Source organism: Pteropus medius, unplaced genomic scaffold (assembly GCF_902729225.1).
Source record: "Pteropus medius unplaced genomic scaffold, Ma_sr-lr_union100, whole genome shotgun sequence".
Classification (NCBI taxonomy): Eukaryota; Metazoa; Chordata; class Mammalia; order Chiroptera; family Pteropodidae; genus Pteropus; species Pteropus medius.
The window spans coordinates 206,931-220,869 of NW_024353905.1; the positions used below are offsets into that span (position 1 = coordinate 206,931).

Below are 13,939 nucleotides of genomic sequence, written 5' to 3' on the forward strand. Positions count from 1 at the left end.
AGAAAGAAAGAAAAATTGTATGTGCTGTATCACTTCGACTATATGAAAAGAATATATAGAATGAGGGAAATACACTAAACGTCCAGAGTGGCTGCCTTTGTGTGCTATAACGATGGGTAATGTTTTTCTCCTCACTTTTCCAAGTTTTTCTAAAATTTTAATGGAAGGATGCATTAAATGTATAAGTTTTTAAAAGCTCCTAAGAAAGGATGATAAGCGCCCAAGAGTACTAGGAACGAAATGCTACGAAGGGAACCTAAAGGTCTGTGTGTACATCCAGCGGCACTTGATAGGAAGGCTCCGTTCTTCACTGGCTGGAGACCCTGAAGGCCCAGGCCCATGAAACAGTGCCCGCCCTCACTGCAAAGCAGGACCTAGCCAAGGAAGCCAAAGGAGGAAGCTCATGGAGCCCAGCCTATTACAAATCGCAATGTCATAGGCTGTGTTGGGAAAAAGAGGCCCCTACACTGGGCCCAACGTTTACAGGCCCTTTCCATGAGGTAAAGAGTCTGCTGGGCTCAGGGAATATGCCCACCAGGATCTTTGGCCCTCTCTCTTCCAGACTGCACTCCAGGAACCCAAGACCTCAGAACTCCCTGCCTATAGTTCTTGAGCTTACTTGCAGGAACTGTGTGGTCTTATTATCCAGGTCCATCTTCTAGGCCAAAGGGCGACAAAGGGGAAATAGATGGAGCTTGCATGCGGGCTGGGGTTTCCATATACATCTCAAGGTTGCATATAAGCCACAGGTGGAAAGAGAAGAGAGGAGGGCCAAGGGCCTCGACTGGTACCTTGCCTGGGCCCCCACGAATATAGAGGCAGGCAAGTCCATAGGTCCCTCCTAGGCCTCAGGGTTTGCAGAAGGGCCTAGCCTTGAGTGTTCGACAGATCTGGGTGCAAATCCATTGATTTGCTGTGCGACCATGGATGAGTCTATTCCCCTCTCTGAATTTCAATTTCCCCAACTATAAAATAGGCTTAATAATTCCAACTTCAGAGAGGTGTTGTGAGGCTTGCTGGGGGCACGATGGCTTAGCTGTTGTGAGTACAGGCTTTGGGTCAGACGGGTCTAGATTTAAATCCCAGTTCTGTCCCTCCTAACTATGTGACTTATATCTCTAAGGCACGGGTTGCTCATCAATATAATGGAGATAACAATACTACTAACCCGATAAAGTTGTTGGAAAGCTTATGATTGTAATGAATATATAACGACATTGGAAAATGCTTACTTAAATGAGAAAAGTCTGCTTAATAATGGTCGTGTGAATACTGGCTATGGTGGAATTGACTGGGCCTCTACACTCCCCATTCCCCTGCCCAGCCTTATTTTTCACCATGGCACTCAGCACTATTTGACACATTCTGCATCTTCTTGTTTGTTTCTTTTCTGTCCCTGCTCCCCACATTCACACACTAGAATGCCTGCTCTGCAAGGCAGAGGTTTTGCCTGTTTTGTTCACTATTTCCAAGTGCCTGGAACAGTGGGAGTGTGAAGATGTTCTTCACCAATCGAGTAGATATCTGCCACGTACACATGTGTAAAAAGGCATTCCTAGCCAGGAACACAGCCAGAACATAGGCATGGAAACACAGAGAAGTCCACTATGCTGAGGGAACCCTAGACAGTTCAGTACAACTTGAGTGCAAAGTCAGGAAGGGAACAGAGTGCCTAGAAAGATGAGTGGGGCTGTGGTCTGGCCCAAAGGTACAGACAAGAGCTCTCCTAGACCACAGAGGTAAGAAGACCTACTTGTGATGGCCAAGAAGTAGAAGAGTAGGAGGGGAGAGGCAAAGGTGCCTCCCAAGTTCAAGTGCCACCTAAATCATGATCATGTGAAAGGTGAAAGTAAAAACCTTTTGAAATATAAGGAGAGGAAGATCCCTTTCTAAGGGGCCCATTTGAGCCAAGAATCAGACCTAGAAATGGTAAATACGGAGGTATAGAAGTCAATTGAATGAGGCAATGGTGACATGCGAGAAAATCATACAAAGGTTATTAAAAGAGAACAACTAGAAGAACCACAGAACAAATCAGAAAGCTTGTTGGATAATGTAACCGTTTTCAGCAACGGATCCATGCAACATCAAGGCCAAGATGGTGGCGGGGATGCAAAATGCAGGCCATGGTGATTTCGGCTGCCGGTTATCTTTTTGTTGCTGATTACTCTTCATATAGTCCTTGTTACCAGTGCTCATTACCATTGGCCAAGTTCTGGGATGGTAAGAATGGTGATGACAATGATAAAGATTACTGCATACTTCAAAGGAAATATCTGTCTGTCGATTTTTAAATTTCTTGTTCAGGAAATAAAGAGGCAAGTATCACTTCACATTCTTATTTTAAAGAGAAGAAAGGCAGAGACAACAACAAAGAAAGCCTTGAATACCAGGCAAGAGTGTGAACTCCATCCTGTAATCGCTGGGGAGCCTCTGAAGGGGCTCAACCCAAGAAGTGATGAGGTCAAATGCTGTCTTCCCTAACCTCTCTCTCCTTTTAATCACTAAAGCAGGATTTATTTGGTCCTTAGTATATTCTGCCTTCTAATAATCCAAAAAGAATAAAGTGACTATTTATTAAGCACCTACAATAATCCAAGACTTGTGTTATTGTCCTAACAGCTGTGCAAGGTAATTATTCTTCTTCTCATTGTATAGATGTGGAAACTGAGGCTCAGAGTAGCAATGTGGTTTACCTAGAGTCATACAGCTAATAAGTAATGCAGTTGAAATTCAAGTCTGGGTTTGTCTGACTCCAAAACCAATGCTTTTAACTGCTACAGCTGCAGCTTCCTTCTGTCATGCCAGAGCTAAGCAGCACTTCATCTCCCATACCAGCCCATGAACTTAGTTTGGCCTCTCTCCCTCCCCTGGCTATGATCTCCTGTCCACACGGTGCAGCCCAAGGCCCCCCACAACATGAGCATTCAGGGAGTGCTTCTGAAAGAGATAATCATTCAAGAATGGAAGGAGTGAGCACAAGAAAGAAAAGATGGGGTTAGGCACAGGTATTGCAGCTCAGATCAGCTGAGAGAGAGAGAAGAGAGAGAGAGCAAAGGAGAGAGAGAGAGAGAGAGAGAGAGAGATGGAACTGGCTCTCCAGCCCTCCCTTCTTGCTTCCCTCTGCCTCCAGCAGAGGGATGGATGTTCAGCCATGATAGGAAAAAGAGTGGGCGGAAGAGGGAGCAGCTAGAGCAGCCTGCTGTTGCAGAAGCCTCAGCTCAGCCTCAAAGCCCCCTCCTGTGAGCTGGGGACCCATCTCTGGCCCACCTGCTCCCCATTGCCTAAGCAAAGGAGGCTTGGCTGTTCTCCAAGCACCCACCCAAATCCTGTCAAAGCATAGCACACAGCAGACGCAGACCCTCTTGAGTCACAGCAAGGGCACCCTGAGAGGTGGAGGGGTTGGCCCAGAGATCCAGAGGGAGGCAGTGGCAGAGCAGGGTCAGAACACAGGTCTCCAGTTCCTCAGCTGAGGGCTCTCTTGACTGCATGCTCTTGATGGCAGAGGTGAGGAAAAGGGGTGCTCCAGAGGCTGCCACAGGAGTGCTCATGACTGAGCTGGAGTCAGAGGCAACACATGCCAAAATGAGGCCATCCAAGGTTGGGTATTTGGGGGTCTACTAACAATTTCCATTCTCAATCTGGATTAAGAAAACAAAAGTAGATTTAGCCTTAGTATGGACCTCAAGAGCATAAATTTTTATATCTCCCTTCTTTCCCAGGAGGACCCCATTAACATGAAAGTGAAAAAATAAAATAAGGTATGAAGTCATAACGGTGAAGAGGATGTGAGGGGGTGATGGCAATAGATGAGGAATTTCGACAAATTCTGGAAGCAAAAACAAAGAGAAGGGTGTTTGCAGTGGAAGGAGAGCCAGGGACACCACTCAGGGGGATGCAGCCAGGGAGGGAGCCAGTTGGGCCACCAGAGGCCGAGAGAGACTCCAGACTTGGAGATGGTAGGTATGAGGGAGGGTAGGGCTGAAAACATGGGGATAAACTGAAGGTAAATACATGAAATCCTCCTCTGGCCCCCAACTCCCAGGCCTAGAACACAAGATGCCTGGTATTCGCCCCGGGGTAAAATATAGGGCTTTGGGCTAAATAAATTAAACTATCTGGGATGAATTAGGGTACCTAGTGACATGCTGGTACCCCCAAAATGAAGTGCCTTTCATACTGGCATTTGGGGGGCACCCATTTTAACAGCCAGCTCCCTGGCGGTTGACCTAAAATAAAACCAGTAAGTGAACTAGCCAGCCTGGATAGACAGACATCTCAGTCAGACCTTCTATTAACTCATTCATGAACTATAAGATGGAAATATGAGAGAAAGGTAAGTGGCCTAGAGGATCAATCTAACGGACATTCTAAAAAGAGGAAATAGAGAAAATTAAGGAGAGGAAACTATCAAAGAAATTATGCAAGAAAAGACAAAGTGCATCAAATGGCAAGGGCTCACTGAGTACCAGGTGGGGTGAATGACAAACAGACCTTGAACTAAGTGCTGGTTACATAAGGTGTGTTTGGCTTGTAAAAACTGACCGAGCTATTCATTTGTGATCATGAGCACTTTTCTGTATGTATACATTTCAGTATGAAGTTTTAAAAAGTCTCTCTCCTAATCATCTTACAACCGTATGAGGAAAAACAGGGAAAAAACTAAGTTAAGGTTGTAAATTGTCCACCATGTGCAGGGCACATTGTACATATCGTCTCATTTCATTCTTACTGCATCCCTTGGGTTGGTGCTGTTTATACTTATTCTATCTCCCAGGTGATACTTTCAAACAAGCAAGCAACCAACTTTCCAACTCACCTAGGCTGAAACTCAAAATTCAGTGTTCAGACACGTTAAGTCTCTATTTTCAGTTCCACACAGAGATAGGGATTAAACAACAACAACAACAACACAAATTAACTCTGAACTATTTTGAACTATTTATTTATTTATTTATTTATTTATTTATTTATGCAAATAAGTGCGAAATATCTTGCTAAAATGCAAAAAAAAAAGTCCCTCTCCTAAACATCTCCAAGTAAAATGTCCCTAGAAGATATGTTATGATTATCTTGTGGTTTTGAGGAACTACACACAACAGTAAGCAAGCAAGCAAATAAATAGGAAGGAAAGAAGGAAGGGAAGGAGGGAGGGAGGGAGATATGCAGGGGAGGGAAAGTGTGGGGAGAGAGGGAGGGAGGCAGGCAGGTAGAAAGTCCTGGTCCAAATATAAAACAAAACAAAAAGTGGCATAACTTTGAGCAATTTGTAGATCATAAAGAAAATGTATTCGATCTTGATGCTAGGAACATTTTCCAAGAAGTACAGAGGTTGTGACAGTGGACCCGTAGGAAGTGAGGTGCAATTATAGTACACTATTTGGCCCTGCAATAAAAATATTGACATAGTCATCATCACGTAAATACAGTGTATCGGTGGTCAACTTTTAAAATCAATTTGTATACTATGGCCATGCCACCCTGAACATGCCCGATTCCGTCTGATCTCGGAAGCTAAGCAGGGTCGGGCCTGGTTAGTACTTGGATGGGAGACCACCTAGGAAGACCGGGCGGTGCTGTAGGCGTAAAAAAAAAAATCAATTTGTATAGCTAAAGCACTAGAGACCTACTTATTGTTACAGAACAGAATACAAACGTAACCAGCCTCGCACAATACAAAAGTACCGAACACAGAAAAATGGGAGATGAAAGGGCAGAAGAGAGATGGAGGGAAGGATGGGGCACTAGTAACTAACTATGTCTTACAAACTGAGTGGTCAAGAGATACTGAAAAATTGATGGAATAAGAAATCACGGTTTAAAACAGTATTTAATAAAGTTACAAAGGTAGCTAATACGGGAACCAAATAGTAATATAATTATCAAGATTTGGGAGGGGAGAGAGTCAGGTGTTATAAATAAGCTAAATTCTCATTTGTCATAGTAGGAAGAAGTCAATAGATAATGTTTGAAGTTGATAAGTGAAGAAATAACCATTGAAGTGTGTTATTTAGAGATAGGAAGTTACCACCAGAAAACCTAAAAGATAAAAGTGGTCCTTCTGGGGGCTGGGAAGTGGGGAGCAGAGAGACGTTGGCTTTTTACTATATATGTCCTCGTGTACTATTTGACTTTTTAAAATTGTATGAATGTACTGCTTTGATTTAATTTTAAAAAATAAGTTCCTCCTCTTTCTTTGGACCTCAGTCTCCCACACAGTACATACGAAAGGGGGAGGCTGATGATTCTGGGGGGAGGTGAACGAGGTCCTGTTCTCCAATCCATGCTTCTTTTCAGAACAGGAGCAAGACAGGCGAGTGAAGGATAGACTCTTCCCTGACTAACCCTTCAACTCACAGGACCACAGTCATCCATGCAGATGTAGTCCTCTCGGCTGCTCCAGCCTGCACCACCCGCTGGTCCTCTTCAAACCCCACCATCGCCAGTCCAGCCTTTTCCAAGTTCCATTCATTCAACTATTTACACCCATTTGTTATTTATACTCGCCTGAGTCACAAAGGATTTGAGGTAGCTTACTCCAATAACACAGATAAGGAAAGAATAAAAATTGAACTAGAAAATAAAAACTTGGAAAAAGAGATCAACAAAGATGCTAGTGCTGTACTTCAAATTAACTGGTAGCTGAGGCAGAAAGCAAGATACAATGAGCCATGACAGCCTCATATTAGGAAGGAGGAAATATACCAGTTTTTCAGGGGAAGCAAATCTTAGCCGAGCACTGAATTTTTCAAGTCATTGTCCACAGGAGATTTCATGAAGGAGAAGGAAATGACTGTTTTTGTTTTGTTTTGCTTTTTCTCCACTTTGTCTTATTTTAATGATATGCTATTTAAATATTTGGATGAGTTATCTCCTATGAAAACTAAAGAATCTCTGGTAATATCATGATTATGAAATGAGGTATAAGAGCATATGCTTTGGCACAATCACGGATTATTTCATTGGTTTTCTTCCCCCGGAAATGACTATTGAGTACTCACAAGTACCAGAGAGTGCTATTCAAATGATCTTGGCTAATCCTGAAAATTGGGCATTGTCATCCCATTTCACAGATGAGGAAAGTAAGGCACAGAGAAGGTAAAATAACCTAGCTGAGGTCATCTAGTGGGTTAAGATTCAAACTTAGGTATGACAGTCTCCAAAGCTCATTCCTTATGTATCACATCATAGGGCCTCACAACAAAGGCGCTCAGGCCAGAGACACCCTGCCCAAGGTAGTGGGGACACAGTGATGACAGATACAGACCCACCCTCTTCCATGAAAACAAAATAAAGGGGAATGACAGCCCTAGCTGTTGGGGCAGAAGCTGCCTCTAAGCTGCCTTAGTTACATTAAATGAGGACCTCTAAGGCGGGAAGCAGCAGAAAGAAGGCTAGGCCTGGGTTGAAGAAAGGAGACTATAGACCCCAGCTATGAATCTAGCAGATCCGATTTCCGAGGGGCTGAACCAGGGCAGAGGGTCTGTCTGCCATCGAAGGAAAAGACCCTTTATTTAGGTGACGCCTCCTCTTCATCGCTTCCTCCCTGACAAGTCACCCAGAGTCCTTGAGTCTTCTCATCTGTAGCACACAAAGATAATAATCCCCGCAACCTTCACAGGATTTCAAGGCATAATATAGCACATTTAAGGAACGATGCTTTGAATACTGGAATTAATCTGAGAGTGGCTCTTCTAATCACAGCTCCTCTTCTTACACGTCGAGTGGCCTTATACAAGTCCTTTCTCTCTCTGGGCCTCAGTCTTTTCATCTATAAAATAAACAGCCTGAGCTGGCTAATTTTCAAGGGTCCTTTCAGCTTGAAGCTTTTTGACTTTTATACTATTGACTTTTATATTATTGAAATCCTACTGGTCATGACTGGCTGCCACTGCTCTGAGCTCTCATGGTAGGCTACACTCCCCTCCATCACAGCATTTGTCATTGTGTTGTCACTGTCTTTTCTCCAACAGATTATCTCAATTCCTAATGCCTAAGCTCAGGCCTTATCATGTCTCACCTAGACTGTCACACCAGCCTCCTCACTGGAAACCTTCCCATCTATCTTCCAAACTGTCCTCTAGCGGGTTCTCTCCAAAACATGGCTCTCAACAGGTCATTCCATACTCTACAATGCACACCTATGCCGTCAGCTTAAAACCCCATATTGGCTCCCAATTCCCAACAGAATAAAGCTCTTTATCCTGCTATTTTAGTGTCCTCATGATCTGGGCTAGCCAACTCTTCAGACTCTTCTCCAGATGCTCCCTGACTCCCTGTTTAGTGTTCCTTCCATCCCCGTACCCTGATGCTTCCATGCCTCCATATTTTTGCTCAAGCTATCCCCTCGCCCTTAACCTCCCTTGTCCCCCAATTCCTACCCACTCACATGCCATCATTCTTCACCTAGCTAACTCCTAATCATATTCCAAGCCACAGTTCAGGCATCGCCTCTTCCAGGAAGCCCTCCCTGACAATCAGGTTAGATGTCTCTCCTTTGGGTACCCATGGCCCCTTAGCTCCCCTTTGGCACAGCACACAAGATACCACATTAGAATCATCCGTTTCCATGACCATCTTCTCCACCCAAATGTGAGCACCCCGAAGCCAAGAACTATGTAATATTAATCACAGAACTCCCCGCCTGCAGTAGCACAAGGTGTGCCACATACTAGGCACAATAGTCACTGGACCGACCTTTCTCTCAGAAATGTGGTAAGCTTCCACATGGCTTCTTCCTGCTGCCCTTCCATGGCACTTAGTTTTACAAAGCTATTATTAATAATAAAAATGCCTATAACCGAGTAAACACGCACTATACACCAAATACTTCATATACATCATCTTATTTAATTCTCTCGATAATCACCATAGGATGGGTTATTTATGAATTGGCTAGCATATGAGATGTGTACAGTCGTGTGAGATGCTTCCCAGTTTTATAAAGAAATTTGGGGGAAGGAAGAAAGTAGGTACTTTTTATTACGGATATATTGACGATAATTCTAAAGTGGTTATATAGAGAAAAATACTGGTTTTATTCAGTATATTGCATTCTGGAATCCAGTAGGAAATCACAAGGCCCTGATATGCAACCATATTATCCCTTTAAAAAGGCATAAAAATCACATATCTACAAAGAAATGCATTTGATAATAGTGAAATGGTACATATCAGATAATAATTGTGATAGATTTCCTTCTAAAATGTTAGAAGAATCACCCTTACTGGCCGCGTAGCTCTGGCCTGTCATCTTTGTTTTGAAAAGGCTATGATGTGAAGATCTTGGCTGGGTTGTTTTCGTCACTATTCTCCACCTCTAGGGGGCAGGGCAGCCTCACCTATCATTTTCCATCCTTGTCCCTCAGTTTTCCATCCAGATCAGGAGCTTGATGGGTGTGCTGGGTAGCCAGGAAATCTTCTGATACATTTTTGTGGGGGGCAACATGAATCTTACATATCAGAATACACAGTTTTATCCTCTTTTTCTACTTGAGAAACATGAGGCGGTGAAAGTTAAGTGACTTGCCTAAAGTCACACAAAGTCCTCCTTCCCTGGCACCACACTTTCACAGAATGCTAAGGTCCCAGAGAGCCTTAGCTCCTACACACTGGAGAACAGGCTTTCTCATGTAAATGCTTTCAACATGGATCCTCGGAGAGAGACCAAATGCCACAAGGAAGTGAGAGTGACAAGCAAATGATCTTGCCCTAAATGAGTTACCTCAAAAGAGGAAATAAGTCATTTATTCATCATTCTTCCTTGTGACCAGTGTTCGTTATTCTGCCAGGAAATACAGCAGGGAATGAGCTATCTATTCTGACTCGAAGATACTGTGCTGGCCCAGGGTCTGAGCCCAGTAACGATTTGGTGGATAAATATGTAACTTCCCACTGGACTGGATAGACTGCACAGAGGTCCTATGCAGGCCTCTTTGCTCCTTTCAGAACAGAGTATCTTGTGCTGAGGGTCAAGACCATGGTATGACATGGCCATGGCATGGGAGGAAGAGGTAACAATGAGCAGGGTGGCTTAAATGTGTCCAAAGTCTTGTCCATCTCTGCTCCCCTGCCATTCTATGAACTGGAAGACTAAGTGTGAGAACAGACAGCAGAGGCCAAACAGCTCCAGGGAGCATGAGATAAAAGCTGCACAAAAGCCAAGAGGATTCTGAAGTTGAGTTACCTCTCTCCACAGGAGTCCTGGAATGAAGGAAAATTTAGGCGCCCATGGCCATTAGCGCACCAGGACTTAATCTGACATTCATCTGTCTACTTATCATTTATTGAGCAGCTACTATGTGCTATGCGATGTGTTTCCCAGCTTCTAGCTCCTTCGTTCATGCCCACAGCAACTAGCATAGAGTCTGACACAACATGTGCTCAATACGGGTCAGTTAAATCACAATCTGAAGGGGCTCTTAATCTAGTAGAGAGGATACGAGATGCAAACAAATAACCATCAAGGTATAAAAGTGCTCATTTCAAGGATCAGGAATAGACCAAGCACCAGGAAGGACCAGTGAACAAACATGTGAGAGGTGAAAGCAGAGCTGAGCCTGGAAGCTGGATGGAGCAGGCTAGGAGAAAGGAACAGCATGAGCGAAGACCCAGAAGGCTAACAATGGGGTACACAGTCCAGTCTGGCTGGAGCACGGTACGTGTGAAGGGGGCTGAAAAAGATGAGAGGAGAGAGGTAAGTTGGAGACAGATCCTAAGAGGACCATGCACAGCAGGCAGAAAAGTTTGAACATTCTCCTGCAGGCCAAAGAGGGAGTGAAACCACTGGAGCCCCGCAGAAAGCTTGGCCTGGCTGCACTTATCAGAGGCTTGGCAAAGCAAGAGCAGGGGGAGCATCTATTAGGAGACCACGGCAAAAATCCAGGAGGCAATCAGGAGAGGAAGTGGTCCCTGGAGCTCTGCTGGGGGAAGCCCGGAGCCATGCCTGGAGTGTCTCTATGGCTTTACATCCCTCCTGCCTGTGGGAGGCAACAGTGTACCATAGGCTCAGGAGCCAGAAGGTTCTGGGCTCCATGCAGTTGTGTAACCTCAGGCAGGTAATCGGACCTCTCTGATCATCCTTACCTTGTCTGAAAAATGAGGATAATACTAACAGCCACTTGGCAGGGACTCTGCAAATGAGACAAGAGGCAGTACTGCCTGATGGGTAAAAACACTGCAGGCGGACTCTAAAGCCCAAACACCTGGGCTCCTTCTCAGGTCTACTGCTTATTCCTTGAGTGACCTTGGGTAAGTTATCCAACTTTTTCTGGGCCTCAATTTCCTCATCTATAAAACGGATTTAATAACAATACCTACATCAAAGGATTCAGGTGACTAGCGAATGAATTCATATATGGAAAGCACTTAGAACAAATAGTGCTTGGCACACATTAAATGCAGTAAAAAAAAAAATGTTAGGTATTATTACGTAAAGTCACATAAGGAGGCACCTGGCATATAGAAGACTAAGACTCAGCATACATGTGGCCCTCTATCCATGCTCCCGGTCTTTCCGGTCTTTACTGTGCTCCCGGCAAATTCAGAGGCCACAGCAGGCAGGGGTGGGACAGAAAGAAGAGTAGCAAAGGGCAAGCCTGGGTCCAGTCTTCTTTCCACCTCTCCCTCCATTTGACACCAGGAGACACCCACCCTCTTCAAAGCCCCCCACCTGGATCCTCGACAGCAGCCAGGTTTTCCTTGAGCATGGTGTTGGTTCAGCCTGGTGGCCCCTCCTGCTGTGTGCACACAGCTAAGAAATGTTTGTGGATGACAACAACTCCATTCTTGCCCCAGATCTAGACAGAGAAGCAAGACTCCTCTAATTCTCATTCACTCGACATTATCATTTCCTCCCACACGAGTATAATGCTTCCAACACAGTGGGGGGAAGATAAATGGTTTCCCTCCCGAAAAGAAGAGACACCCCCCCCCGGGGAAAAGCACCCCAGACCACAGGGGACAGACTTCCACGCTGCCCCCTCCCTTCTGTCTAATTTCTCTCCTCCTAGCAGAGCCCTCAGCCCCTGCAGAGAGCACTCTGACACCCCACCGCACGTGGGAGACAACTGTGTGGTAGACCAGACATTGCTCTGGCTGTCAAGAACACCAGGCCGGCCCTCTGGTTGTTTTCCCCCAATATGAGCTAGCTTGCGGGGTGGGCAGGGGGTGGAGGCAGAGGATGGAGAGTTACCAGCTTCAGCTCGCCACCACCTACAGCAGAGCCAGAGCTGCGCCCATGCACAAAGCTTGGGGGATGCGGCTCTCTTCAGCATGGAATGGCACAGCAGTGGCCCCCAGCAAGCCTATAAATCACTCCATGTGCCAGATCTGAAAGGTGGGCCAGGGCAAGATAAACGATGAAATCAGGCTCTTCTCTAGTCATCTGTGGGGAAGGGGGGGGCAAATAATTACAGGGGAAAAGACTCAAGCATTGATAGCGACCAGTAGCTACTACAAACAAATGAATAAGCAAGCAAAGCTCTCAAGTACAGCGTACCAACCGCCAGAAGGAGGTCGGGCCTCATCTCGCTCTCTGCTGCACTAGAAAGGCCACACTCAGGGCACAGCAGGAGGCATACTGGCATCCGGGAACCTGTCCAGAAGAGACAGTGCGGGAGGATGTGGGAATCCTGGGGGGATGACATAGGTGGGGGTGGATGTGACAGCTGCTATCAACTGCAGTAGAGGGAAAGTTCACAGGATTGGGAGTCTGTCTTATGGGTAGTATGACTTCTGCTGTGCCGCTTCACTTCTCTGAGCCCTCAGTTGCTTCAGCTATAAAATGTGGATTGTGGTGACAGACGCATAGGGTTCTTGGGAGGATTCAATAAATCCCTAGGCAGAGGGGGCCCTCGAAAAGCAGCATCTGGGCCCAGGCCCCTCTCTCCCCTCTTCCTCCACCAGAGGGAGCCTGGGGACCAGGAGCTCCCAGCCTGTACCAGCTCTACCTATCCTCCCCCAATGCTGCAGCCTCTGCTGCTAAACTCCCACCCTGCCTTCCCTGGCTTCCAGCAGCAGCCTTCTCACCCACTCTACAAACCCAGAACAGACCAGGCAGTGGAGTCGCTTGCAACAGTTGTGGTGGCAGCAATAGCTACTGCCATAGACGCCTGGTGGGGTAGGAGAGTGGGAAAAAGGGAGACACAGCCTTCTTCCCTCCCCTGTCGAATCTCCCACTCAGCCCAGAGTCATCTCCTCCTGGACATATCCTCTATAGTTACCTAAGGCTCTCCTGGCCTCTCCCAGTTCATGACCCAGCCAGGTCCTGAGGCCAAGAGACTCCTGTGGGATGAAAAGCTCAGTGGAAAAACAAGGCGGGCTTGGGTTCTAGTCCCAGCTCCATTGGGAACTATCAATATAACCTTGAGCAAGGTCCCTTGATCTTGCAGGCTCAGTTTCCTCATCTCTAAAATGGAGTTGCTAGTGCTCACTGCACAAGGCCTGTTGTGAGGACCAAAAGAGGAAGTAATGGATGTGCAGATATTTAATATGTGCTTAGGAGAAATTCGAAGTACTATCTAAACCCCCTTATTAATCAAGTAGGAAATGTGAAGCCAGGAAATTCAACAAACAGCCTGGAAGGTGCACAAGAAGAAGGGACTATCAAGAGGCCGGCCTGTGTGGACAGCAGAAGCACAGAGCTCAAGAGCAAATGGGCTGCCCGCTAGCCAGCCAAGGGATTCGGACCAATGTCTACAGGATGGAGAATCTGAGTGTCATGGAATCCTGGAATTGGGGGAGGCCCAAGTCATTTTCATCGGGCTTTACACCCAATTTAGGAATTGTGCTTTCTCCAGCTCTCCCTGACCCCCACCAGGCCTCTGCTGGACATGTCTGCCAGCCCCCACCCCCACCTCTTGAGGCAGTCCACTGCATCACCAGAAAGCCTGGTTGGAAAGTCCTTCCTGATTTATCCCCAATTTTCCCACTGTTCCTG

At 45.9% G+C, this 13,939-nt stretch overlaps 1 protein-coding gene and 1 pseudogene across 3 annotated transcripts in view; one reads left to right on the forward strand and one right to left on the reverse strand.

Annotated features, from left to right (window-relative positions):
- The window catches only part of IQSEC2 (IQ motif and Sec7 domain ArfGEF 2), a 76,981-nt gene that overhangs the window by 60,214 nt on the left and 2,828 nt on the right, over positions 1-13,939 (reverse strand). The window contains exon 1 of one of the 3 annotated variants that reach the window (XM_039851382.1): positions 3,043-3,070. The exons of the other annotated variants lie outside the window; for them this stretch is intronic. The gene's annotated coding sequence lies outside the window, so the exon portion shown is untranslated. Of the gene's footprint in view, positions 1-3,042; positions 3,071-13,939 lie in introns of those variants that run through there. 3 annotated transcript variants of the gene reach the window in all.
- LOC120593598 (uncharacterized) lies at positions 5,464-5,585 on the forward strand (annotated as a pseudogene).